A 26,646-nucleotide genomic window follows, 5' to 3' on the forward strand; every position below is an offset into this window, starting at 1 on the left:
CCGAGAATCATGCAGATTGTGCTTAGGCTTCCTTCATATATTCATACTCTCCTCGGGTGAACATAAATTGGCACATTTATAAGGAAATTTTATTATTATATACTCAAATATTTTTAAACATACAAATAGTTTGTCTTGTTAATTCTACCTCTTGGAATCTATCCTAAGGAAAATAATCATAAGATATCTGCAAAGAATTATTTGAATGTTGATAATAATTTTATCTATAACAAAAATTTGCAAGGTGGCAGATATCAGTTTATGTCTCTGAGCTCCAAATCCACCCTTGTTTATCTTGCTTTGTGTGAATGGAGCTGGACCCTGTGGATCTTTCTCTTTTGCAAATTTGGGGGATATTCAACTTTGTCAATTGAGGGCACTGGAGAGACCCTACAATGGAATAGAGGCTCCAGGTGCACCTACAGGCCATCTTTCCCTACCAGCAGCGATTTCAGAGTAACTTCAGCCTGTCCATACCCACCAGCAATGGTGGGTCACTTCTATAGATAAACTCTGGCCCACCCACAGCACAAAGCAAAGGAAGGTCACTCCTGTAGACCAGCTTCCAACCACTCTCATCCACCAGTGATGATAGATTGCTTTTATGGATCAATGCCAGCCTTTGCACTCAGTCGTTTCTTTGTTCCTGCAGGCTGCCTGTGGTAGTTACTATCTCTCTGAAGAGGTCTGAATCTCAGCCTTGGGTCAAGGAGGGCTTCTCCTCATCCTTAGTGCCTTTACTGTTCTTCCTCAGCCTAGAAATAATAGCTGCTTTTAAAATTCTTGATGCCTGGGCCCCTTAGAGTCCTCCTTTATATATCTTTTAGTAGGTAATTTTTGGAACATTAAATTTTCCCTGTTCAAATAATTATCATAGTTTTTGTCTTCCACTTGGACCTTGAATGATACAAAAGTTAAAGGCTCAACAATACCGGACTTGTTAAATAAGTAGGGAGCTATCCACACACTGGCATAAAATTGTTTCGATTATCTGTTATTCCCTTGGTGAGGTGACCCAGACCCTTGTTTGAAAGCGTTTTATTGGCTGGGTGTGGTGGTTCATGCCTGTAATCCCAGCACTCTGGGAGGCTGAGGTGGGCAGATCACCTGAGGTCAGGAGTTTAAGACCAGCCTGGCCAATGTGGTGAAACCCCATCTCTACTCAAAGTACAAAAATTAGCTGGGTGTGGTGGCGGGTGCCTGTAATCCCAGCTACTCGGGAGGCTGAGGCAGGAGACTCACTTGAACCCGGGTGTTGGAGGTTGCAGGGAGCCGAGATTGTGCCACTGCACTCCAGCCTGGGTGACAGAGCGAGACTCCATCTCAAAAAAAAAACAAACAAAAGAAAAACAACAACAACAACAAAAGAAAAACAAAAATGAAAGAAAGGGTTTTATTTGTCTTCTCTCTCTCTCCCTGTTTTTTTTTTTCTTTTTTTCTTTTTTTTGGCTCATCTTTGCTGTAATTGCTCATTTGCTAGGGTCATCGGACACAGAGATACCAAGATGCCTCCAGAAATCATGAATATTCCCCAAGTCCTCTATCAAAAAGTGTGGACAGAGCTGTTGGTTTTCCTGGGGTTTAGACATGTTCTTTCTTGGCTTCTGTTGTGTAGTAACCCTAGCTCCTCAAGGAAATCGTGGTCTATGGGCTCTGCCAAACAGTAATTCCTTTCTTTGCTTGCTGGCTCACTGGCTTGAGGAACTCAAAGTAATCCTTTGGTAATTTCAGCTTCCAGGTCAGTGGGGACATTAATGTGTTTTTTGGTAGAAATGTCATTCTACTCCAGGGAATAAGATCTTTAATCCAGAAAACCTGAGTTTTCAGGGACAGAATGCACAAACTTTTATGGTCATTCACTGGGAGTTCTAATGAGCAGGTTCGATCATATTTCTATTCTTTAGTTCCTCGACCCATGCATTTTAGCTACTGGGCAGCGAACCATGTATCAGCGGTTAGTGTTGTGTGTATTCCATATCATGAAGTTAATTTCCCAGGCCCACAAGGTTTTCTTCCCAAGCTGGTGCCGTAACTGAGCCTTTACCAGGCTATTCCATCATTTTAGGTGTTTCTAGGGTATAGAGTAAATGATAAGACCAGTGACTCCCATGATAAATGTGCACCATGGTGCACTTCCTTTGCTGTAAAATGTCATCTTGGTCCTAGTCTATACTGTAAGGGGCACCATACTGATAGACCAGGTACTGGTGAGCCCTTGGATGGTGGTACTGGTAGAGGAACTGCAGGAAGAAAAGGTAAATCCATACTCAGAATATGTGTTGATTCTGGTAAGGACACGTTGCTTTTCCCTCCAAGACAGATGGTTCCGATAGATGGTTGTGTAGCCACCCTCCCTGAGGAACGGTACTATGTCAAGGTCTTGGCATCAGATTCCGTGGCTGACAGGTTGGAAATTTAGCATTGACAGTAGCTGAATTATCTTTTGTAAGTGGGAGCTCAAATATGACCATGCATAGCACCATAGTGATTGCAGCACTAGAGACACTATTTATGGGCTTTCCTGCACAAGAACTGGGGTGGCTAAAGACAGCCTGGCTAAAAGGCAGGATGGATCATCCTGAGCACGTGGTTGTTGAGAGTCTTCTTTGCAGTCGGGCAGTAGTGTGAGATCTGCTTTGTGTTTATTCCCGTAGGGTTGTCCACATACATTTTTTTCCCACACCTTTTCTCTGAGCTTCAAATCTTTTTTTCTTGTCCTGTTGAAATGGCCAAGCCATTCACTACTGCTTAGAAGCCAGTGCATACTTAAGGATCTGGTCTTTTCTTCCATATGAAATGAATAACTAAGTGTGTTGCTCATAGTTTTCCCCACTGGGAGGATTTCCCTTTACCTCTCTTCTTTGGGGCCACCTCAAGTGAGGATGAAATGCAACAGCAGACTATCTCTGGCTAGAGGCAATAAATCACACTAGCCCAATTATGCACCAGGCCTGAGCTGTTTCCTCCACTACTGATTGTTTGTAGGTAGCAGTTGTGGGAGCTTCTGTGGAACAGATTCAGGTGGTACAGCTGCTCAAACTCATAACTCACCTGCAATGTGTTCTGAAAATGTGTGGCTTAACTGCATCTACCCTAAAAGACCAACTTGGTGAGTGATGAGATGAGTGGGAAGTAGTGAGGATGACCTGGATTTTCCATTGAGGAAGTGGCCAAGTCCTGCGGACAAATTGTACCTAGGAAAAGGTACAAAAACAGGAGAATGGATCATGCGTTCAGTATTGGAACTGATGACTATTAAGTTGCTGTGGGCATCTGAATATAGATGTTGTGATGGTTTTAAAACATGTCTGAAAATTCTTTGACACTGTTTCCATCAAGAGGAGATGTCTTTGTCTCCTCCCCTTGAATCTAAATGGGCCTTTGTGACAGATCTGATGAATAGAATGCAGGAATGTGATGTCCAAGGCTAGTTTAGAAAAGACCATGTTGGTTTCTCTGGAGACACTTGCTCTGGGAGCTATTAGTGTCCTTCCACCAAAGCCCCCCAGGAACACCCCTGCAGCTAAACAAATTGGATTTATTGCTTATTGTAGCAAGAGAGAACATTGACCAGGGGGAACCATAGGTTATCTCAGTAAGAGGGTTTTAGAAAGCACCTATTGAAAGATTTGGGCTTTGGTTGGGTGATTTGGGGGAAGGTTTAAGGAATCAGGGGTGGCCAGGCACGGTGGCTCACGCCTGTAATCCCAGCACTTTGGGAGGCTGAGGCAGGTGGATCACGAGATCAGGAGATCTAGACCATCCTGACTAACACAGTGAAACCCCGTCTCTACTAAAAATTCAAAAAATTAGCCGGGCGTGGTGGCGGGTGCCTGTAGTCCCAGCTACTCAGGAGGCTGAGGCAGGAGAATGGCGTGAACCCAGGAGGCGGAGCTTGCAGTGAGCTGAGATCGCGCCACTGTGCTCCAGCCTGGGTGACAGAGCGAGACTCTGTCTCAAAAAAAAAAAAAAAAAAAAGGAATCAGGGGTTTGGTCTAGATTGAATGCTCTCAGAAAATGGGAGTAATTCTAGGGTTGTATATTTTATAGGTGGCATAGTGACCTTGTTTTGTCTGTCCTTACACAAATGATGAAGTAGGCTGATTTTATTTCATTTTATCTTGGTCGCAGAGTAACTTTGTCTGAGATTGGTGTTCTATAAGATTGTATATGTCCAACAAGAGAATGACATGGCTTAGCTGTGAATGTCAGATCAGTTCTGAACATGAGAGGCTGATATTTTCTTTTTGAGCTTTCAGTTGTCATGTAAGAAGTGTGGCTACCATGAGGCCACTGCATAGAGTGATTATATACCTATATATAAGAGAGTTGGTTTGGATTTCAAGCCCCCAGCTAGTCAAGTCTTCCCAGCCCAGGAGACAGATGTTCAAATGAAGGAGACTTAGGTAATTTCAGCCCCAGTCACTGTCTGACCACAACTGCATGAGAGACCCTGAGGGAGAACTGCTTTGCTGAACCCAGTCAACCTCCAGATTTGAAAGTAAAATAAATGGTTATCATTGATTGAAGTCACTGTTCTAGGGTGGTTTTTCCTACAGTAATGTCACTGATACAGGTGTCTGGCAGGCATTTGGCTCTAGAGGTCTGGAGCTAAGGAGAAAGATCTGGCTTGGAGATGTGGATCAGGAAGTCCTTTTACAAGGAGAAAAGTGCTTGAAGTCATTTGAATGGATGACATCACCCGAAAGATAATATACATTGAGAAAGAAAAAAATAAAAAGCTGACAATAGCACCTTTAGTAACAACACTGAAGAGACCAGGAAGAAATAAAGAAACATTTGCAAGGAGACAGAGAAGGAGTGAATAAGGTGATCAAATGGCATCCATCCAAGAGATGATGTCCAGGAAGCCAAGAATGAGAGTATTTCAGAAAGAAGAGTGTTGTCCACAGAGTTAAATGCTATGGAAAGAGATGGAGTAAGACAAGATTGATTAGCACCAATGAGCTTTCATTGTTGACAAATGCAGTTTGAGGGAAATTGGGGGCTAGGGAGTGATGGGGCAGGAACCAGAATGCAGTGGGGTAAGGAGGGGTAAGAAGATGAGAAGAATGCCAAATCTGTGCTGTTTGCCACATCATGGGCCCTCTCTCCATATTATTTATGTGTGTATAATTTTTTTCTACAATTTAATAATGCATTAAACCATCACATCACATCACATCACAAACCCAACAATTCCACAATAGCATGGGTAGATCATACCCTGGTGTATTTTTAATGTTATACTTTAACTGGTAGTTTTGAGTCATAAATGTACTACTATGTTGTTGGTTTTTTTTTTTTTTTTTGGTCTGTCATTATAGTCATAACTTTAAATCTCTTATTGTTTATTTCTCCTGCAATTAAAATAGTTCATCATTTAAAATAGTACCCAGTGTTCAGTGTCCATTGGTGCCTTGTAATTACTTCAGAAAAACAGTCTCAGTTTAAAAGTTATAAACTCTTAATGCCTCTCTGCGGGAGGAATAGCTTCTTTCTGCCAGAGCGGTCTGGGGAGCATTATTCTAGTCATACCCTGCCAATTCATTGGTTTGATTGTCAGGGGTCCTGATCTAGTTCACCCTCCTGGGAGGCTGGTGTGGGACCCTGCTTATCCCAGTGGGGGTCAAGGCCTCCTTGACAACAGTGAATGAGTTGCTAGGAGGCTGCGGAAAGAAATTTCTCTAGTTCCATCCACAAGTAGATCCCACTGCAGTGGCCTCATTTGGCTCCTCTAATCCTCTCTTTCCCACCTTTTTTCAGGGCAAGTCTCACCCTATTTTCTTCATTACTTGCTTGTGGTTTCCTTGCCAGAGATGCTTGGAGGCAAGCATTATGACAAGGATGGGCACGGGTGGGAGTAAGGCCTTTAAACGAAGAGCTACATTTCAAAGAACTTCAAATGTGTATTTCAAATGTCACTTCCAAATGAGGTTGTACACACAGACAGAAACGCAATTAACAGATTTGGAAGAGGCCACGTAGCATGCATTTGAAACTCCTGTTGCATTTCTTGGCTATTCTTGTCTGTGGCATCTTTTTAACAAATCCTGTAGTTACCTTGTAAATACCATCATAGAATATATTGTATTTAAAAAACATTCTTTGCTCAGATGTGAAAGTTGAAAAGGTACTATTATTTTTAAAAATCTGTATTGGATTTTTTTTTTTTCATATTTTAGGATGCCAGAAGCCTCTAAAATGGAAAACCCCCTGTGCTTCACATCTGAAAATCTCTGCTGGGGGCAGCAACTTTGAGCCTGTGGGGAAGGAACTGTCCACGTGGAGTGGTCTGGTAAATGCTTAAGGAGCTGCGGAAGGGAAGGTAGTGAGGAGACAGTTAAATATTGAGCACGTTTTGGTGCCTAGCATTGTACTGGCCTTTCACATGCTATGTTTAATCACGCAGGATTGTATGGAATGGGATTGTACAGAATGAGGCCTGGGTTTGCTAAATCCTGGGGGAGATTGTCTAAGCTGTCATTTGAAGGGAAAACTGTAACATGTGGGACTTAAAAACAGCTTGGGATGGAGTTTGAGGTAGGGGGAGAGGGAAAAAGATCTTGGCAGATACATTCTGAACAAATACTTGTGTCATCCTCAATTGTATAGTTTTTATGACTTTTCCTGTGTTCATCTGGTTGGCAGATGAATGCAAAATGCCTTTTAGCTTCATGGAAGGCACACATGAATCATGGCTATGTGATAAACAGAAGAAGCCATGTTTCGGAGGGTTTCTGGTGTGTGTATGTGTGCACTTGCATGTGTGTGGGCACACCCTTGTGCCGAATGGACCACCAGTTTAAATCGATTTTCAACAGGGCAGATTTCATATGCTTCTTTAGTGTGGCCCAAGTCAATCTATTTTTAGAAGGGGAAAGTAGAGCATGTTCTGAAAGTTCTTTTCTTCTGCCATCAGGGATTGTAGTACTTTTTATTTATAGTAATTTCAGGTCCCTAAATACTTCAAGCAAAATTAATGAGGCAAACAAAAAAAATTAGGTACCAGATAATTGGATCATGTGTTATTTTATAGAGAGCTTTATTTATCTTGCCTTTGGAAAGTATAATTTGTATTTTTCAAAATTATGATTAGATCTAATTCTTTTCCAAGATTTACTTAAAATAAATATTTCTGCCTAGGCACAAGACTGTGTATAGCACAACTGGCCTTGTATTATTGACTTGATGATGCAAAGAAAAATATATAAGAATCAGTTTTTTTAAATGTGTTAATATTTATCATAATGGAAATAGTCTTACTAATTAGCAATAACTAGAAAAATGTCTACTATTTATTGAGCCACTACTATATGTCATATTCTTTACCTATGTTCATTTTCTCTTCTATATTCAAAATAATCCTATAAGGTGTGCTTTATGATCACCATTTGTTCCAACAGGGTCTCAAGGACGTTAGGTAATTATTCCTATGACATTGAGCCTATGAATGGCAGAGCTGGGAGTTTGAACCTAAGTCTGATGACTCTGAAGCTTATAGTCTTTCTATAAGCTTCTTCAGTCTGAAGCTGCCCCTCAAAGTCATGGCAATAACTGAGAATAGCATCAGTTTTACAGCTAGGAAGGTAGTTGTAGTTGTGTTTATTATTCAATACTGTCCATATTCGAAGAACCATTCATTGAGCTTCTATTTTACTCCAGTCATGGTGATAAATAATGCAGAATCTAGAGATCAAAGATAAAATGGCCTTGCCCTCAAGGAACCCATGAGCTAGTTGGGAAAACTAATAGGAATATTAATGATTATAATGCAGAATGTTAGCTGCAATGAGAGAGGTAACAAGGTGCTACTGGGGCCTGACAAAGGCCACCGTTTCTGTGTGTGTGTGTGTTTATGTGTGTTTGGGAAAAGGCAAAAGACACTTGAGATAAAGGGAACAACATAGACAAAATCAAGGGCTTGAGGGCATATAACTTATATGAGACATAGCAAATTGTTTGCTTTAACTAGAAAATAGTGGTTATGTGTGGCAGACTATGAGAAATGAGAATGTAAGTCCTTGAGAATGATAACCTTAGAAATTCTACATTTGGGATGATCATAACCTTTTAAAATTGTCTCAATATGATAGATATTTTCCTTCTGTTTTGGGGTATCTGTCTTTTTATTTTTTATTTTTTTGAGGTGGAGTCTCACTCTGTCACCTAGGCTGGAGTGCAATGGCGTGATCTTGGCTCACTGCAACCTTCACCTCCTGGGTTCAAGCGGTTCTCCTGCCTCAGCCTCCTGAGTAGCTGGGATTACAGGCACCTGCCACCATGCCTGGCTATTTTTTGTATTTTTAATAGAGATGGGGTTTCTCCATCTTGGCCAGGCTGGTCTCGAACTCCTGACCTCAGATGATCCACCTGCCTCAGCCTCCCAAAGTGCTGAGATTACAGGCATGAGCTACCACGCCTGGCCTGGGGTGTCCATCTTTTAAAGACACACTGTAAGAATCATAATATTTTCCCAAAGAAGAAATGTAATTAGTACACAATTACATGTTAAAACTAGGTGTTATTGGTAATTAAAATTAAAAAAAATTAACCCAACCAAATAATAAAACTAATGAAAATATTTAATATTGGTAAGAACAAGATGTGATAAGCATATTTGTGTTTTGCTGATTGGTCTATAAAGTGTTTCAAAACTTTTGTAAACTATATATAAGCTATTTTAAATGTTTATGCCCTTTGATTCAATAGCACTAGGTTTGGTACTTTATAATAGGAAAGTTATTAGAAATATTTATTGCAGGGTTTCTTCAATGATGAGTTGTAAGAATCAGCCTAAGTAGCTATGGTACATCACTTTGATGCAACTTAATGTGTCATTAAAAATCATGTTTATGAATAACATTCCAGATGCATTTAATACAATTCTAGCTGAAAAAAAGATACTGAAACATTTTGTGTTTATATATGTCTGCATATGTATCTATATATATCCCTCTCCCTGTCAATCTATAAATTAAAAACTATACATTAAAAACTGCAAATTAAAACTATATACTAAAGAAAGAAACTGGAAAGAAATCCACAGAATGTTAATAATCATGGTCATTGTGTTTGAGTGGTAGGACTGTGGATAATTTTTTCTTTCTATTTTTATACATTTTTCACTTTTTTTTTTTTTTTTTAAATTTGAGACAGAGTCTCACTCTGTCACCCAGGCTGGAGTGCAGTGGAACGATCTTGGCTTACTGCAGCCTCTGCCTCCGGGTTCAATCAATTATTCTACCTCAGCCTCCAGAGTAGCTGGAATTACAGGTGCACACCATCACGCCTGGCTAATTTTTGTATTTTTGGTAGAGACAGGGTTTCACTATGTTGGTCAGGCTAGTCTCAAAGTCCTCCCAAAGTGCTGGGCCTCCAAAAGTGCTGGGATTTGGCCTCCCACAATGCTGGGATTACAGGTGTGAGCACCACACCCAGCCCATTTTTCACATTTTTAATGATGTTTTTAACTTTAAAAGTAAAAATTTGTAATTTAAAATTTGTTTAACTTTTACAAATAAAAATTACAAATGCAAATTAAAATTGCTATATATTTTTGTAACTGGACAAGAAAAGATGCATTATAGAGTCTGGTTTTATTTTGTTTTCTGATAAATCTATGGCTGGGGAGCAGGTGGGTAATTCGTTTTAAAAATTCTCAGTGTTAACTAGATTTCTTTTGGGATAGCTCTGCTGAACTGGAATGAGATCTTCTTCCCCAGAGCCACTTGCTAGTTTGATTTTCTAGAAAGAGAGAAATTATAGAAAGCTACAATCTACAAATTGCTATGTACTACAGTCTACTAAATAGTATAATACTTTATTTTGCAAACTATATCTCTCAGAGTACAAGGCTCCACAGCTAGTCTTGTACCAAATATATGAGGTTCTTGAATAGTCATTTTCTCAAAGTTCTCATCTCTTTACAAAGCAAGTTGAGGGGGGAAGCAGAGAGAGCACTCTGGTGCTTCCAAAAGCATCAGCCATCCACACTCTGCCTATTGAAAACACCAAATCTGAGCATGTGTGTCATTGTCCAGGAATAAACAATCACAAAAAGGCATCAATGAGGCCTATAAAAACAAGAGCGCATGCAAGAAGATGGGATTGTTATGAAACAGGAGCACAGGGCTACTAAAAGAGGGCAAGCCTAAAGGAAAAGTCACCAGGGTGAGATGGAAATAGATATAGGAAGAATAGTGAACGGTGGCAAGGAAGTAAAGGAATACAAAAGTAATAAAATATCCATTGCATTAGTCCGTTCTTGCATTGCTATAAAGAAATACCTGAGACTGGATAATTTATAAAGAAAAGGGTTTATTTGGTTTATGGTTCTGCAGGCTGTATGAGAAGCATGGTGCCAGCATCTGCTCCTGGTGAGGCCTCAGGAAGCTTCTATTCATGGAGGAAGGTGAAGGGGGAGCTAGCATATCACATGGTGAGAGATGGAGTGAGAGAGAGAGAGAAAGAGAGAGAGGAGATGCCAGTCTTTTAAATAACCAGATCTTATGTGAACTCAGAGTAAGAACTCACTTATCATGAGGACAGCATCAAGACATTCATGAGGAATCTGACCCCATGACCCAAACACCTCCCACTAGGCCCACCTCCAACATGGACAGTCACATTTCAACATAAGACTTGGAGAGGACAGAACATCCAAACCATATCACCCACATTGAGGGAGCAAGGAGCAGACTCCATACTGCAGAACACACATGGGAAACAAACTTGAGAAGTTTCCCCAGGGCATAGGGTAAGAGGACAAGGGGCTGGAAAAAGAAAGGTAATGGATATAGAGGACAGAGAATGGAGTTGGAAGCTACATCTAAGAACTTTACATATTCCTAAGGAACCCACAAAGATAAAACAAACAGAGCAAGTATGAAAGATGTAATAGAAGCAAATGACCCTGCATTGAAAATGATCAAAGTATGCAGATTGGAAAGGCTCACAAATTCCAATAAAAAGAATTGAAAACAAAAAAATTGCTGCAATAACATTCTTTAAACTATATTAATTATAAGGTTTTAACAAAAATAAGTACTCAGGCAGCAGTAAAAAGTTTGCGAATAAAGAAACCAAAATTAAACTCTAACTTTTCTTATGTAATATCAAATTCCAGAACTTGGAAACGTATCTGCATGCTTTACCAGGGACCAGATTATGAGGCAGGTATTTAAGATTAGAAAAGTTCTCTTTGATTGGTAAAGGCAACAGAAAGATATATTTTAGAGGTAGAAGCTCTCTAACATAGACACTATTCTGCCAAAAAAAAAAAAAAAAAGATAAATGTAACAAAATGAGCTTCAAGGTGTATTTTGGTCACTGAGAGATGATTCAAAAGAAGACTTTGAACAATGAGAATGTTAACATTTAAAAGAACAGGTGGAATTTTTCCTTACTCAGTTTGTTCAATAAAATCGTGGGTCCACTATAACCTGATATATCTTGTTGCTTAAAGGGAAAGCTTGGCCCTACCTTTTCTGCTTTCTTCTGTGTTCATGGTGTAGAAAATGTATTTTTGTTAACCAATTATTTACTTCACACTTGAGGTAGACTTTGTTGCCATGTTGGATGGCTATTTTGTTAGGTCAAACAGTTTTCTGCCACATGCCTATGTGATTTTAAATAATGTAGCCCTCACCCTCAGCTTCTGCTATAGGGACCACATGCTTTGTGGTAACCAGGTGCTGCCAAAATTGGATGATAGCAGGCTCCTGACCCATGCCTGTCAAGTCATAGGTGGTTAAGGTCATGGGAGTTGGAGTCAGACTGTCTGGTTCCAAATCCAAGGTCTACCAGTTGATTTTGACCTTAATTTTCTTATTCTGTAAAATGAGTTTATTGATTGTTCCCACTCAGTTTGTTTGAGGTGAGGATTAAATGAGTTAATACCTGTAACTTTTTGACTGGCACAAGACACAATCCTATTACATGTTCTGAAAAAAAAATTCTCTACATGAACCAAAGGAATGAATTCTATTTCCTCCACTGCTACTACAACTCAACACTTCTAATCACCAAATGTGTGGAGTTTTTTCTACATCAGTTTGTCAGACACCTACTAGGTGTCCTATAATTCAGTTCAGTTCTGACACCATCTACATGGAAACAGCATCTGATCCCATGGACTAAAAGCTCAGTCTCATAAGACTGTCTATAATGGCCCAAGTGGGTTCTTCTTGCCTGCTGCACAGAAAAACCAATACATCAAGGCAGTGGTGTTGCAGTAGAGAAAGCATTTGATAATCACAAGGCCAGCCAAGTGGAAGGATGGGAGATAATTCTTAAATCTGCCTCCCCAAGAGCTCAGGGGCTAGGGTTTTTAAGGATAATTTGGCAGACAGGGGACTAGGGAATGAGTGCTGCTGATGAGTTGTGGATGAAATCATAGGAGTATCCAAACTGTCTTCGCATGCTGAGTCAGTTTCTGGGTGGAAGTTTCTGTGTGGGAGTCAATTTCTTGGCATGAGTCACAGGTCCGGGTGGAGTCAGTTAGTTGCCAGAATGCGAAAGTTTAAAAATATCTCAGAGACCAATCTTAGATTTTGACAATGGTGATTTTATCTATAGGAGCAAGAGGGGAAGTTAAAAATCTTGTGACCTCTGGCTACATGATTCTTGAGCAGTAAACTATTATAGAAAGGTAAGCTAGGGAACAATGGCTGGTTATCATTTAACTACACTTACATCTTAGCAGAATTTAGGTTCTTCTCATAATCCCAACCTTGTGGACTTTCATTAGTCTTACAAAGGCAGTTTCAGTCCCCCACCAAGGAGGGCATTAGTTTCAGGTAGGGACTGTTATCATCTTTGTTTTAAAGTTAAAAAAGGCAGTTAGCTTGTGATGTTAGAAGAAAGATGTCAGATTTCTCTCACTGTCATAATTTTTGCAAAGGTGGTTTCATGGCCCCACTTGAAATGAGAATGGGAAGTCCAGGTTTTCACCTGTGCTTTAGACTGGGTGGAGATAAATTAAAGGTTCACAGGACCTCCTCCTCAGATTTGACCATTTGCTAGAATGGTTCACGGAACTCAGAAAAACAGTTTACTTATTTGATTACCAGTTTACTTTAAAAGGAAATTACAATTCAGGAAGAGCCAGATGGAAGAGAGGCATAGGGCAAGGTATGTGGGAAGGAGCATGAAGCTTCCATGCATTCTTGGGCTCATCACCCTCTCAGCACCTCCATGTGTTCAGCAACCTGGAAGCTCTTCGAAAAATGTTCTTAAGCCAGGTGTGGTGGCTCACGCCTGTAATCCCTGCACATTGGGAGGCCGAGGTGGGTGGATCATCTGAGGTCAGCAGTTCGAGACCAGCCTGGCCAATGTGGCGAAACCCCGTCTTTACTAAAAAGAGATTAGCCAGGTGTGGTGGCACATGCCTGTAATCCTAGCTACTTGGGAGACTGAGGCAGGAGAATTGCTTGAACTCAGGAGGCAGAGGTTGCAGTAAGCCAAGATTGTGTCACTGTACTCTGGCCTAGGTGACAGAGCAGGACTCCGTCTCCAAAAAAAAAAAAAAAAGAAAGAAAAGAAAAAGAAAAATGTTCCTTCAGATTTTTATGAGGGCTTCATTGCATATACATGCCCCTCCCTGGAGGTTGGTCTGGAGGTTGGGCTGAAAGTTCCAACTCTAACCACATGGTTGATTTCCGTGGCAACAGCCCTGCTTATCATTAGGGACTTTCCAAAAGTCACCTCATTAACACAAACTCTGGTGTGACTGAATAACAAAAGATGCTCCTGTTACCTTTATTGCTCTTAGAAAATTCCAAGGGCTTTAGGGGCTTTGTGCCAAAAACAAATACTATATATATCTTATTATAAATCACACTATCTCACATTATTATTATTTAAAATGATAAGTCAGTCAAGCTCTCTTTTCTTGAGAATTTGATTTGGGAAACTTCGAGAATGAGGCAAGGAGCAGTGGGAATAGGAGTTTAAAGTAAGCATAGAAAGCATAGAAAGAAGCTAGGGAATAGATTAAGGTTGCAAGGAGGGATAACAAATGGAGATTAGGAAATAGTGGAGACTGTGATTAAGCAGAGCCTGTCATTAGGCATTTCTGATATAAACCCAGATGCTGTCATATCACCTTACTGAATGCTTGCCCTGAAACACTTGTTTTAGCGCAGATAAATTCATCACCTAAGGACAGCTTATCCTTTCTATGGCCATTGAACTTAAGAGCTCCACTAAATAGGATAACTCCCTTTATGCCGGGAAATCTACCAAAATTACCTGTGTCAGAAGGGTAAGAAAAGAGAATCCAGGATCCAGAATGGGATTGAAGTGATCTCCCATTCTTTTTGTGATATTTAGACTGCCTTCTGCCTCTCCAATCGACAGAATAAAGACCAAACTTCTACCCGGGTGGGTAGGGCTTATCCTGAGGATGGAGACTTTCTAAGTATAGATGGTCAAGAAACTGGTGCACATTTCAGTTAGACGCATCACTAAATTGTCTGGGCTTGGACTATTCTAAGAATGAATAATTATGAAAATTGAGGCAGCTCAGAGACTCATTTTCTAAGATTTCAATATATGATTAGCAAAGTGCTATAGAAAAAAATAAAATGGCACAGTTTGGCGGTTGGCATCTTGTTTCTTTCTGTCCCAGGTCTTTCCTGTGCTTGTAATTCTTTCATTGATAAAGAACTCAGCTATCTATCCAGGCGTGATGGCTCATGCCTGTTATCTTAGCACTTTGGGAGGCTGAGGTGGGAGGATCACTTGAGGTCAGGAGTTTGAGACCAGCCTGGCCACCATGGTGAAACCCACATGGTGAAACATCTGTACTAAAAATACAAAAGTTAGCTGGGTGTGGTGGTGGGAGCCTGTAGTCTGAACTACTCAGGAGGCTGAGGCAGGAGAATTCCTTGAACCTGGGACTTGGAGGTTGCAGAGAGCCAAGATTGCGCCACTGCACTCCAGCCTGGGTGACAGAGCAAGACTCCATCTCAAAAAAAAAAAAAAAAAAAAAAAAAAAAAAAAAGGATTCAGCAATGTGTGGTTCTTTTGAATCTATGGTATGTATTAGCACATCACCCCAGAGCAGAGGTTCTCAACAATTGATTTTATTCCCCAGGGGACATTTGGCAATGTCTGGAGACAATTTTGGAACTTAGAGGCTGATGCTATTTTGGAACTTAGAGGCTTAGATGCTATTGGTGTTGTGGGCAGATGACAAGAGAGATTGCAAACGTTCTCCAATTCAGAAGGCAGCCTCCACAAAAAGAATTATTCAGTCCAAAGTGTTAATAGTGCTGTTACTGAGAAACCATGCCCTAGAGAAGCAGCCTAGAACTTTGAGTTTTTCCTTTTTTTTTTTTTCAATCAACTAATGAGAATAAATGTGGAGGAGACGGGCAAAAATGTCAGCAGCCCCGTATGGTTTTCAAAATCATTTCAGATATTTGCTATTCACCAGTGTCAGCCAATGTGCTTATTTTTGAAAGGTCAGAAAATTCATAGGGCCAGATTACTAAAATGCTTATTATTATTTTTTTGTTTTCAAGAGCTTATGTTAGTTATCTAGTATAGAGAAGTCTACCATAGAGATCCCTTTGTTCTGAGTACTGGACTTTTTCACTTACCAAAACTCTCCTACTCTATACGTTCTTCACCCTGATAATCCAAGAAGTCTGAATCCTCCCCATGGCTTTCCCCTGTTTCCATCCCCAGTCGGTGGGTTTCCCACAGGTCTCCAGTGTGCTTTGGAAGTAGGAACTCCTAACAGATTCACAGTTTGAACATGGTAGTCCTCTGAGCTGTTCAGTATTTTAAATCTCTCTGCAGTTAGTTATAATCATTCAACTCTTTTAGTCATTCTTCTAATGTCAGTATAGATAACTAAAAGATTGTAATATTAGAAGACCTATTTCCCAGAGACCACTAACACGATCTCATGGAAGTCTCACTGTAGTAAATAGAGTCTGTTTTCTACCCAGCATCTGGTAGAGTAATTCAGACATGTGTTTTGACAGTTTGCCTGAAAGTAACTTGACAAATAATTTTACTAAAGAATCCTAGAAAGTCAATGGCAACATTTTGTTCATTCTAAGTTGTTCAAGCCACATCCTTAGATGTGGTTGATTCAAATTTCTTCAGAACTGGAAAAGTACAAGAGAATTAGTATTCCAGTAATAAGGAATCATGGATTGTGGTAGTCTTTTTAAAACATAAACTAGTTTAGCACATAAGTGGTGGCCTAGTACATTTTAAAGTGGAGTCCAAGGGAAGTGTCTTGAATTGCTATAGTTGTCATGGTGTTCTGCTGAAGCCGTGTAGATATTGATCATGCTGCCTCCCACCACCACCCCCTTCATTCCAGATCTGCTCAAAGACAACTTAGAAGGTCCTATCCTGGTCTCCTGTCTGAAACATATACTTTCTCTCCTCCCGCCCCCAGCCTGCCCATACTATTACAATCCTTCTCTACCTATTATTCCTCTGTTTTGTTTTCAATATAAAAATCTTATCTATTTCTTTATACGTTAATCATCTATCACTCCCCACACACTACAATGTGTGCATTCATTCCCTGAGTAACTGAAACCTAGAGGCCCGGGAGTCATTTTTGAAACTTCCTTTCCTTGGCTTTCTCCTTTAACTGCTCTTCCAATTCATCGGCTGGGTTTGACTATTCTAATTCCAAATCTGTCTGGAACTCGTGTACCTCTCGCAGTGTCCACTGCTGTTGTTCTGGTCTGGGGCACAATCGACACTCATGCTCACCGAACTGCAGCAGCCGCCTTCCTGCTGCTTATTTTGACCACACCTCTTTTTGAACCTGTTCTGTACAAAGGAGCTGGAAAGAGTCAGTAAAAATACAGAGCATAGTGTTCATTGCCTTGCTTGGACAGGACCTGCCATATGTGTCTTCTCTATAGTATTGGCTGAATGCATAAACAGCGAGAAATAAATGTGTAGAGAGTAAATTGATAGAAAGCTGCCCTCAGTCATCTCCCATGGAGAGGGCTAGTGATGACTGGCGAAGGTCACAGAGCTACTATGTGTTAGATTTTGGACTAAAATCCAGTTTTTCTGAGAACGGTCAAGAGTTTATTTATAGAAAACATGCTGCTTTATCTTTTAATTCCTTCTCACTCCCTGCAAATTAGTGGCATTTTAGTTTACTTTAATGCACAATTATTTTTAATTTTGATTGAAAAATTAATACTCATTTACTTCTGAGAACTATTTCTTTACCGAAGAGCATAGAGAAATAAGGGAGTAATTTATCAACCTACCATAGGTGGAATTTTTACTTTCATCTTTATACTTTCTTCTTCATTATTGCTTTTTTTAAAAAACGTAAGTATGCATTTATTTTTATAATCAGGAAATATGTGAAGTTATATAAATGTGTAATGAATTTCATTACTGGGAACTAACTGCTGGTGATATTTTACACTTGATTTTAGCCAAAAGGCCGAGAAGCGATGCTGGTGATATTCTAATGTACTATAACTTATTCTAATATTTCATGGGATTTATTTGCAATTAGTGTGATATAAATTTCCATAATGTATGGAAAGATATATTAGAAGATGCTAACCATGGGCTTAAGAAAGTAGATTTCATAATTTGAAACACGGCCCACACAATTAATAAATATAAGACATTTGGCACTCTACTTCTAATCTCTTGATTTTTTTTATGGCAACTGTCTTTAAGAACCCCAACATATTCATGGATTTTTTAGAAACCTAATTATTTCCTAGAAACATCCTTTGAAAAAGGAAAATTATATTTGACAGTTTTCTAAAGATTTTCTGTGCAGAAGTTGTATCTGGATATACATATAAAGCCCTGAAATAATCTATACATTTTATCGCTGGTCTTCAGATATGTTGGCAGAGTCGCTCGTGAAATATATGCTTGAAATTAATGTAATTACTCTGACATTTGTTATTTTAATAAGCATTCTTAGCTAATACATAGAGGAATAAATTAAAGGAACTCTAACACCAAAATTATCCTTTCTTAATTAAATAAGAAGGACTGCAATTATTTAAAAAGTGTATGTCAAATCCAAGTTGCCTTCAAATGTAATTTAATTTTCTGTTACTTACATTTTAAAATGGCCATAGCTTTTTTCATTGTTCATCTTTCTTTTTTTTTTTTTTTTTTCTTTTTTATTGATCATTCTTGGGTGTTTCTCGCAGAGGGGGATTTGGCAGGGTCACAGGACAATAGTGGAGGGAAGGTCAGCAGATAAACAAGTGAACAAAGTTCTCTGGTTTTCCTAGGCAGAGGACCCTGCGGCCTTCCGCAGTGTTTGTGTCCCTGGGTACTTGAGATTAAGGAGTGGTGATGACTCTTAACGAACATGCTGCCTTCAAGCATCTGTTTAACAAAGCACATCTTGCACCGCCCTTAATCCATTCAACCCTGAGTGGATACAGCACATGTTTCAGAGAGCACAGGGTTGGGGGTAAGGTCACAGATCAACAGGATCCCAAGGCAGAAGAATTTTTCTTAGTACAGAACAAAATGAAAAGTCTCCCATGTCTACCTCTTTCTACACAGACACAGCAACCATCCGATTTCTCAATCTTTTCCCCACCTTTCCCCCTTTTCTATTCCACAAAACCGCCATTGTCTTCATGGCCCGTTCTCAATGAGCTGTTGAGTACACCTCCCAGATGGGGTGGTGGCCGGGCAGAGGAGCTCCTCACTTCCCAGTAGGGGCGGCCGGGCAGAAGTGCCCCTCACCTCCCGGACGGGGCGGCTGGCCGGGCGGGGGGCTGACCCCCCCCACCTCCCTCCCGGACGGGGCGGCTGGCCGGGTGGGGGGCTGACCCCCCACCTCCCTCCCGGACAGGGCGGCTGGCCGGGCAGAGGGGCTCCTCACTTCCCAGTAGGGGCGGCCGGGCAGAGGCGCCCCTCACTTCCCCGACGGGGCGGCTGGCCCGGCGGGGGGCTGACCCCCCCACCTCCCTCCCGGAGGGGGCGGCTGGCCGGGCAGAGGGGCTCCTCACTTCCCGGTAGGGGCGGCCGGGCAGAGGCGCCCCTCACCTCCCGGACAGGGCGGCTGGCCGGGCGGGGGGCTGATCCCCCCCACCTCCCTCCCGGACGGGGCGGCTGGCCGGGCGGGGGGCTGACCCCCCCACCTCCCTCCCGGACGGGGCGGCTGGCCGGGCGGGGGGCTGACCCCCCACCTCCCTCCCGGACGGGGCGGCTGGCCGGGCGGGGGGCTGACCCCCCCACCTCCCTCCCGGACGGGGCGGCTGGCCGGGCGGGGGGCTGACCCCCCACCTCCCTCCCGGACGGGGCGGCTGGCCGGGCGGGGGGCTGACCCCCCCACCTCCCTCCCGGACGGGGCGGCTGGCCGGGCGGGGGGCTGACCCCCCACCTCCCTCCCGGACGGGGCGGCTGGCCGGGCGGGGGGCTGACCCCCCACCTCCCTCCCGGACGGGGCGGCTGGCCGGGCGGGGGGCTGACCCCCCCACCTCCCTCCCGGACGGGGCGGCTGGCTGGGCAGAGGGGCTCCTCACTTCCCAGAAGGGGCGGCCGGGCAGAGGCGCCCCTCACCTCCCGGATGGGGCGGCTGGCCAGGCGGGGGGCTAACCCCCCCACCTCCCTCCCGGACGGGGCGGCTGGCCGGGCCGGGGGCTGACCCCCCACCTCCCTCCCAGACAGAGCAGCTGGCCGGGCAGAGGGGCTCCTCACTTCCCAGTAGGGGCGGCCGGGCAGAGGCGCCCCCCCCACCTCCTGGACAGGGCGGCTGGCCGGGCAGGGGGCTGATCCCCCCACCTCCCTCCCGGACGGGGCGGCTGGCCAGGCGGGGGGCTGATCCCCCCACCTCCCTCCCAGACGGGGCAGCTGGCCGGGCGGGGGGCTGACCCCCCCACCTCCCTCCCGGATGGGGCGGCTGGCCAGGAGGGGGGCTGACCCCCCCACCTCCCTCCCGGACGGGGCGGCTGGCCGGGCAGAGGGGCTCCTCACTTCCCAGTAGGGGCGGCCGGGCAGAGGCACCCCTCGCCTCCCGGACGGGGCGGCTGGCCAGGCGGGGGGCTGACCCCCCCCACCTCCCTCCCGGACGAGGCGGCTGGCCGGGCAGAGGGGCTCCTCACTTCCCGGTAGGGGCGGCCGGGCAGAGGTGCCCCTCACCTCCCGGACGGGGTGGCTGGCCGGGCGGGGGGCTGACCCCCCCACCTCCCTCCCAGACGAGGAGGGAGGACGCTCCTCACTTCTCAGACGGGGTGGCTGCCGGGCGGAGGGGCTCCTCACTTCTCAGACGGGGCGGTTGCCAGGCAGAGGGTCTCCTCACTTCTCAGACAGGGCGGCCGGGCAGAGACACTCCTCACATCCCGGACGGGGCGGCAGGGCAGAGGTGCTCCCCACATCTCAGACGATGGGCGGCCGGGCAGAGACGCTCCTCACTTCCCAGATGTGATGGCGGCCGGGAAGAGGCGCTCCTCACTTCCTAGATGGGATGGCGGCCGGGCAGAGACGCTCCTCACTTTCCAGACTGGGCAGCCAGGCAGAGGGGCTCCTCACATCCCAGACGATGGGCAGTCAGGCGGAGACGCTCCTCACTTCCCAGACGGGGTGGCTGCCAGGCAGAGGCTGCAATCTCGGCACTTAGGGAGGCCAAGGCAGGCGGCTGGGAGGTGGTTGTAGCGAGCCGAGATCACGCCACTGCACTCCAGCCTGGGCGCCATTGAGCACTGAGTTAACGAGACTCCGTCTGCAATCCCGGCACCTCGGGAGGCCGAGGCTGGCGGATCACTCGCGGTTAGGAGCTGGAGACCAGCCCAGCCGACACATCGAAACCCCGTCTCCACCAAAAAAATACGAAAACCAGTCAGGCGTGGCGGCGCACGCCTGCAATCGCAGGCACTCGGCAGGCTGAGGCAGGAGAATCGGGCAGGGAGGTTGCAGTGAGCTGAGATGGCAGCAGTACCGTCCAGCTTCGGCTCGGCATCAGAGGGAGACCGTGGAAAGAGGGGAGAGGGGAGAGGGGAGAGGGGAGAGGGGGGAGGGGGGAGGGGGGAGGGGGGAGGGGAGGGGGGGAGGGGAGAGGGGAGAGGGGAGAGGGGGAAGGGGGGAGGGGAGAGGGGAGAGGGGAGAGGGGAGAGGGAGCTCTATCTACCACACAGTCCTTCTCTTCATTGTTCATCTTTCTTAATTCTTTAGGCACTACTTATCCCCCAACTCCAGCAACCAAAATTAATCCTAATTTGCATCACAATAATTTAAAATAGATCAAAGAACCAATTTCATAGCCTAATTCAAAAGCATCATGCGACCAATATGTAGTATTAATAAAACATATTTCTGGTTTTGCCAATCCAATTTTTTTTTTAATTAAGTGCTTAACACAGTGCCCAGCACAGAAAAAGCACTTGATACATGTTTGGTAATGTCTTTGTGACTGTCATTTTTACTAATGTTGTATATTGGTACTACTAAAGTCTAATGGGATGCTTGTATTATGGTGTGATAATATAGTTAGGATGACCACTTGTCATGGCTGGCCTGTGAGAATCCTGTTTAATGTCTATTGTTCCAGTTTTCTCCAACTTAACATTTTAGCACTCAAAAGTATGTGATGTGGAGGATAAATTTTATGGTCGCCAATCCTTTATTGTAAAGAATCGTGATGCAAAGGCTCCAGTGTAGTCATCACTCATCTCTTGATTTAGGCATCTAAGCTATCCAGGCATCATCATGGGGGTGAGCAGCCTGAATGACAGTAAGCTTTCCAAGTATGGGGACATGCACTTAAGATAGGTATAGTTATTCCAGTGCCAATCTCCTCTTACCTGCTGTATATCAAGAATCAGGCAACATTTAGGAAATGAAACCACAAGTCTTTGTCTCTTTTTTTACCCTTTATCTCAAAATGGTTTTTACTTGGGATTTGTTTTTTTGTTTTTTGTTTTTTGTTTTTTTTTTGAGACGGAGTGCCGCTCTGTCGCCCAGGCTGGAGTGCAGTGGCGCGACCTTGGCTCACTGCAAGCTCTGCCTCCCAGGTTCACACCATTCTCCTGCCTCACCTCCCGGGTAGCTGGGACTACAGGCGCCCGCCACTACGCCTGGCTAATTTTTTGTATTTTTAGTAGAGACAGGGTTTCACTGTGTTAGCCAGGATGATCTCAATCTCCTGACCTCATGATCCACCCGCCTCGGCCTCCCAAAGTGCTGGGATTACAGGTGTGAGCCACGGTGCCTGGTCTTTAGTTGAGATTTGATTATGAATGAAAATGTAAAGAAATTTGCTAGATGTGTCCATCTTTTCATGTGGCAGACAGTATGGACTAGATATATGGTGGTCAAAATTATGTTTGTGGGTATAGCCTAATAGCCTAAACCAATGACACTTATGTGGCAGTTTTATTTATTTATTTTTCTTTTTAAGACAGGGCCTCACTCTGTTGCCCAGGGTGGAATGCAGTGGTGCAATCTCAACTCACTGAAACCTCCGCCTCCTGGGTTCAAATGATCCTCCTGCCTAAACCTCCTGAGTAGCTGAGATTACAGGCATGAGCCACCATGCCCAACTAATTTTTGTATTTTTAGTAGAGATGGTGCTTTACCATGTTGGCTAGGCTTGTTTTAACTCCTGACCTCAAGTGATCCACCTGCCTTGGCCTCCCAAAATGCTGGGATAGCAGGCGTGAGCCACTACGCCCAGCCTCACCCTGGACTTTATGACAATGCCAAATACATGCACCGTGTCAAAAACAGTCCTCTTCACTGTCCTCCAGTAGAAAAAGCTCAATAATGGGTCTACAAACTCCTGGATTTAGTCCAGGCTATGTAATTTGTGGAACTTAGTGCCAAAAGTAGGGTCCTTTGTTCAAAAATTATTAAGAATTTCCAGATGGCAACAGTGGAACAGTCAATGAAGCACAGGATCCTTCTGTCCCCAAGGTCCTGAACAACTGCAGAAACCTTGTGCCCGTGCATTCATCCCTTCTTGGATCCTTTACCTGTTGATCTCCTTCGTTTTCTTTCCAGACAACAATTATGGACAACTTATTATTAATATATGTGAGCCACTGTGTTCACTATCGGAAATAAAAATATGCTTATAAGGTAGTCCCAAATCTTTTTTTTTTTTTTTTTGAGAGACAGTCTCGCTCTATTGCTCAGGCTGGAGTGCAGTGGTGCGATCTCGGCTCACTGCACTCTCTGCCTCCCGGGTTCAAGTGATTCTCCTCCCGCAGCCTCCTTAGTAGCTAGGATTACAGGCGTGAGCCACCACCCCTGGCTAATTTTTTGTATTTTTAGTAGAGACAGGGTTTCATGATAGTGGCCAGGCTGGTTTCGAACTTCTGACCTCATGATCCACCTGCCTTGGCCTCCCAAGGTGCTGGGATTACAGGAGTGAGCCACTGTGCCTGGCCCCAGATCTTAGATTTTGGTGATTAAGGCCTTCACGAAGTAGATGAAATAACACCCAGAATTTGGCTGGTTTATTTTCTCCTTAAGATGCTCAGCTGTGATTTTCTGTATATTAGTCTCAAGCTGCAAATTCTCTATTCCAGGATCTTATGATCTGTGTCCTAACTACATATTATAGGGCCCCAGTGGTCCCTATGCCTCTAGTTCTATTGTCATCACACACTTCCTGTTTCATTCCTATAGACAGATTTATTCATGACTAGGGAACAGATTATGCTAGTAAAGGTGTTGGTTAACATGAGTTTAAGGCAAGAACTTAAATGTAAATATCTCTAGGGATTGGACAGGCAGTATGCCTTAAATAGTAAAGCTATCAGGTAGGGATTGACTGCATGCCTGCAGAGGAAACAGCTGCCTATTTAGCCACAGAAGATTATTGCCATGTAAAAATGTGAGTATGGTTTGTCACATATTTTTAAAGAAAAGTCAGAAATCCAAAAATTTGTATGAAATTTTTAAACATTTTATATTGTCAATTCAATTTTTAAAAAGACTCAATATAGGCAGAGAAAAATAACTACAGCCCAAGGTTAAGCCAAGAAGTATTGTTTTTCTACTTTTTCTTCGTAGTCAGATTTGTTCAGATATAATTCAGATGTAATAAATAAACCCTTTAAGTTCTATGAGTTTTAACAAACACCTACATTAGTGTGGCAATCACTGTAGACAAGATATAGAATAATTCTCTCGTCTCCCCTCCAAAATTCTCTCAAGCCTCTTTGTGGTTAATTCTCCTAGCTCCTGACAATCACTAATAAATTTTCTGTCTATAGTTTTGCCTTTTCAAGAATGTCAAATAAATGGAACACTACTGTATGTAGCCTTTTGAGACAGGCTTCTTTCACTGAGCACAAATAATTTGACTTATTCACGTTGTTATATGTATTTAGATTGTTTCTGTCTAATTTTCAAAGGGTTTTCCCTTCCTTTCTTCTCCTTTCCTCCCTCCTTCCTTCCTTTCTTTTTTTCTTCTTCCTCCTTTTATTCTGCCTTTTTTCTCTCCTTCCAACTTTCCCGCTTTTTTAGATATCACGTGTACAGAAGTAGATTAATCTTGATATTTATTTCATAACATACTCTCATTTGGGCCCATGCATGGCTTGTATCTCAATAGCTCTATTGAGATAAAACTCATATACATTCACATGGAGAAACAGCCCTGTGGAGGGAAAGAAATTGATATGCAGTAAACTACACATACTCATTTACAACTTGAAAAGTTTGCCATATGTATACACAATGAAACCATCAACACTTTCAAGGTAATAACATATCTCAGTTTCCTTGTGTCTTTATGTTATTCTTCCCTCCTTCCATCTGATCTGCTTTCTGTCACTGCATTTTCTAGAATTTTATGTAAATTAAATCATATAGCATGTGCTCTTTTTTTGTCTGGCTTCTTTCATGCAGCACAATTATTTTGCCATTCATATCAGTTTTTGTGTGTATCAATAGTTCATTCTGTATTATTACAAATTAGCATTCAATTACATGAATACATTGCAATTTATTCATTTGTGAATGGACATTGCATTATTTCCATTTTTGGCTGTGACAAAGATTCATGTGGAAGTCTGTATAGGGACATATGCTTTCATTTCTCTTGGGTAAATGTCTTAGAGTAGAATGCCTAAGTCATATGGTAGATGTATGTTTAACTTTTAAAGACATTGCCAAATTGTTGTCCAAAGTGTGTACCATTTTACATTCCTGGCAGCAGTGTATGAGAGTTCTAGTTCTTCACCATCCCCCTTCCAACACTTGCTATAGTCAGTCTTGCAATTTTAGACATTTTAATAAATGTGTAGTGATATCTCACTGTTGTTTTAATTTGCATTTCCCTAGTGTCTAGTTATGTTGTGTCTTTACTTTTGTTTATTTGCCATCATTATCTTCCTTGGTCAAATATCTGTTTAATAATTCATACATTTTTTATTGGACTGTTTGTTTTCTTATTAGTAACTTTGGAGAGTGCTATATGTATTCTGGATACAAATCCTATAACAAATGTATGATTTGCAAATATTTTCTCCCAGTCTGTGATTGTCTTTTCATTCTCCTAGCAGTCTTTTGAAGAGCAGATGCTCTTAATTTTATAAAGTTCACTTTATGTTTTTTTTTATTTTATGGATTGGACATTTGGTGTTATATCTAAAAAAAAATCTGCCTAACCCATAGCCTTATGTGTTTTCTTCTAGAAGTTTTATAGTTTTAGGTTTTACATTTGGGTCTATGGTCCATTTTGAGTTAATTTTTGTATATGGTATAAGATGCAGATTGAAGATTTTTTTTTAATATGTGGAAAACTGATTGTTCCAGCACTATTTATTGAAAAGACTAATTTCTCCATTAAATTGTCTTTGTACCTTTGTTGTGAATCATTTGCCTATATATGTGTGAGTCTATTTCTGAATTCTCTTTTCTGTTTCAGTGATTCATCTCTGTTGATGCCAATGCTACACTGTCCTGATAACTGTAGTTAATAAAGTCTTAAAGTTAGGTAGTAAAAGTCTGCTATTTTCTTCCTTTTCAAGGTTGCATTTTCGTATTCCAAGTAATTTGCATTAATCAAAAAGTACATGGAAAATGTGTATTATAAAAAAAGTATGGAATTTTAAAATTTTCAAAATTCTTTTGCATCAAAGTAATGTGTACTAACTTGTTATAATATGTGTGAACAGGAGCTAGTAGTTTGAGGCACTAAAAAGGATAAATCATCAATTTAAAAACAGCCCCTATCAGAGCAACATGAATTCTGATAAAATTGAAGCAAGAACAAATATCAAATTTATCGTGAAGCGTGGGTGAAAAAAGGGTGAAATCATTGATGCTTTATGAAAAATTTATGGGGAAAATGTCACATTATCAAACAGATAACTCATTTTAAGAACAGATGATATGACGTTGAAGTCGAAGCCCACAGCAGCAGACCATCCACATTAATTGATAGGAAAAAAATTCATCTTGTTTGTGTCTTAATTGAAGAGCACTGATGATTAATAGCACAAGTAATAGCCACAACCATATACATCTCAACTGGCTCAGCTTACACAATTCTGACTGAAAAATTAAAATTGGCCAAAGTGTCCACTCTATGGGTGCCAAAACCATTGTGCCCAGATCAGCTGCAGGCAAGAGTAGAGCTTTTGACGGAAATTTTAAACAAGTGGGATCAAGGTCCAGAAAGATTTCTTAAAAGAACATTAATAGGAG

General features: G+C 42.6%; 1 protein-coding gene across 2 annotated transcripts in view; it reads left to right on the top strand.

Moving 5' to 3' along the window:
* The window catches only part of TMC1 (transmembrane channel like 1), a 319,210-nt gene that overhangs the window by 101,379 nt on the left and 191,185 nt on the right, over positions 1–26,646 (top strand). For both annotated transcript variants that reach the window (XM_055091901.2, XM_055091900.2), the window contains exon 4: positions 6,186–6,298. The gene's annotated coding sequence lies outside the window, so the exon portion shown is untranslated. The remainder of the gene's footprint in view (positions 1–6,185; positions 6,299–26,646) is intronic.

This window comes from Pan paniscus, chromosome 11 (genome assembly GCF_029289425.2).
Source record: "Pan paniscus chromosome 11, NHGRI_mPanPan1-v2.0_pri, whole genome shotgun sequence".
Taxonomy (NCBI): domain Eukaryota; kingdom Metazoa; phylum Chordata; class Mammalia; order Primates; family Hominidae; genus Pan; species Pan paniscus.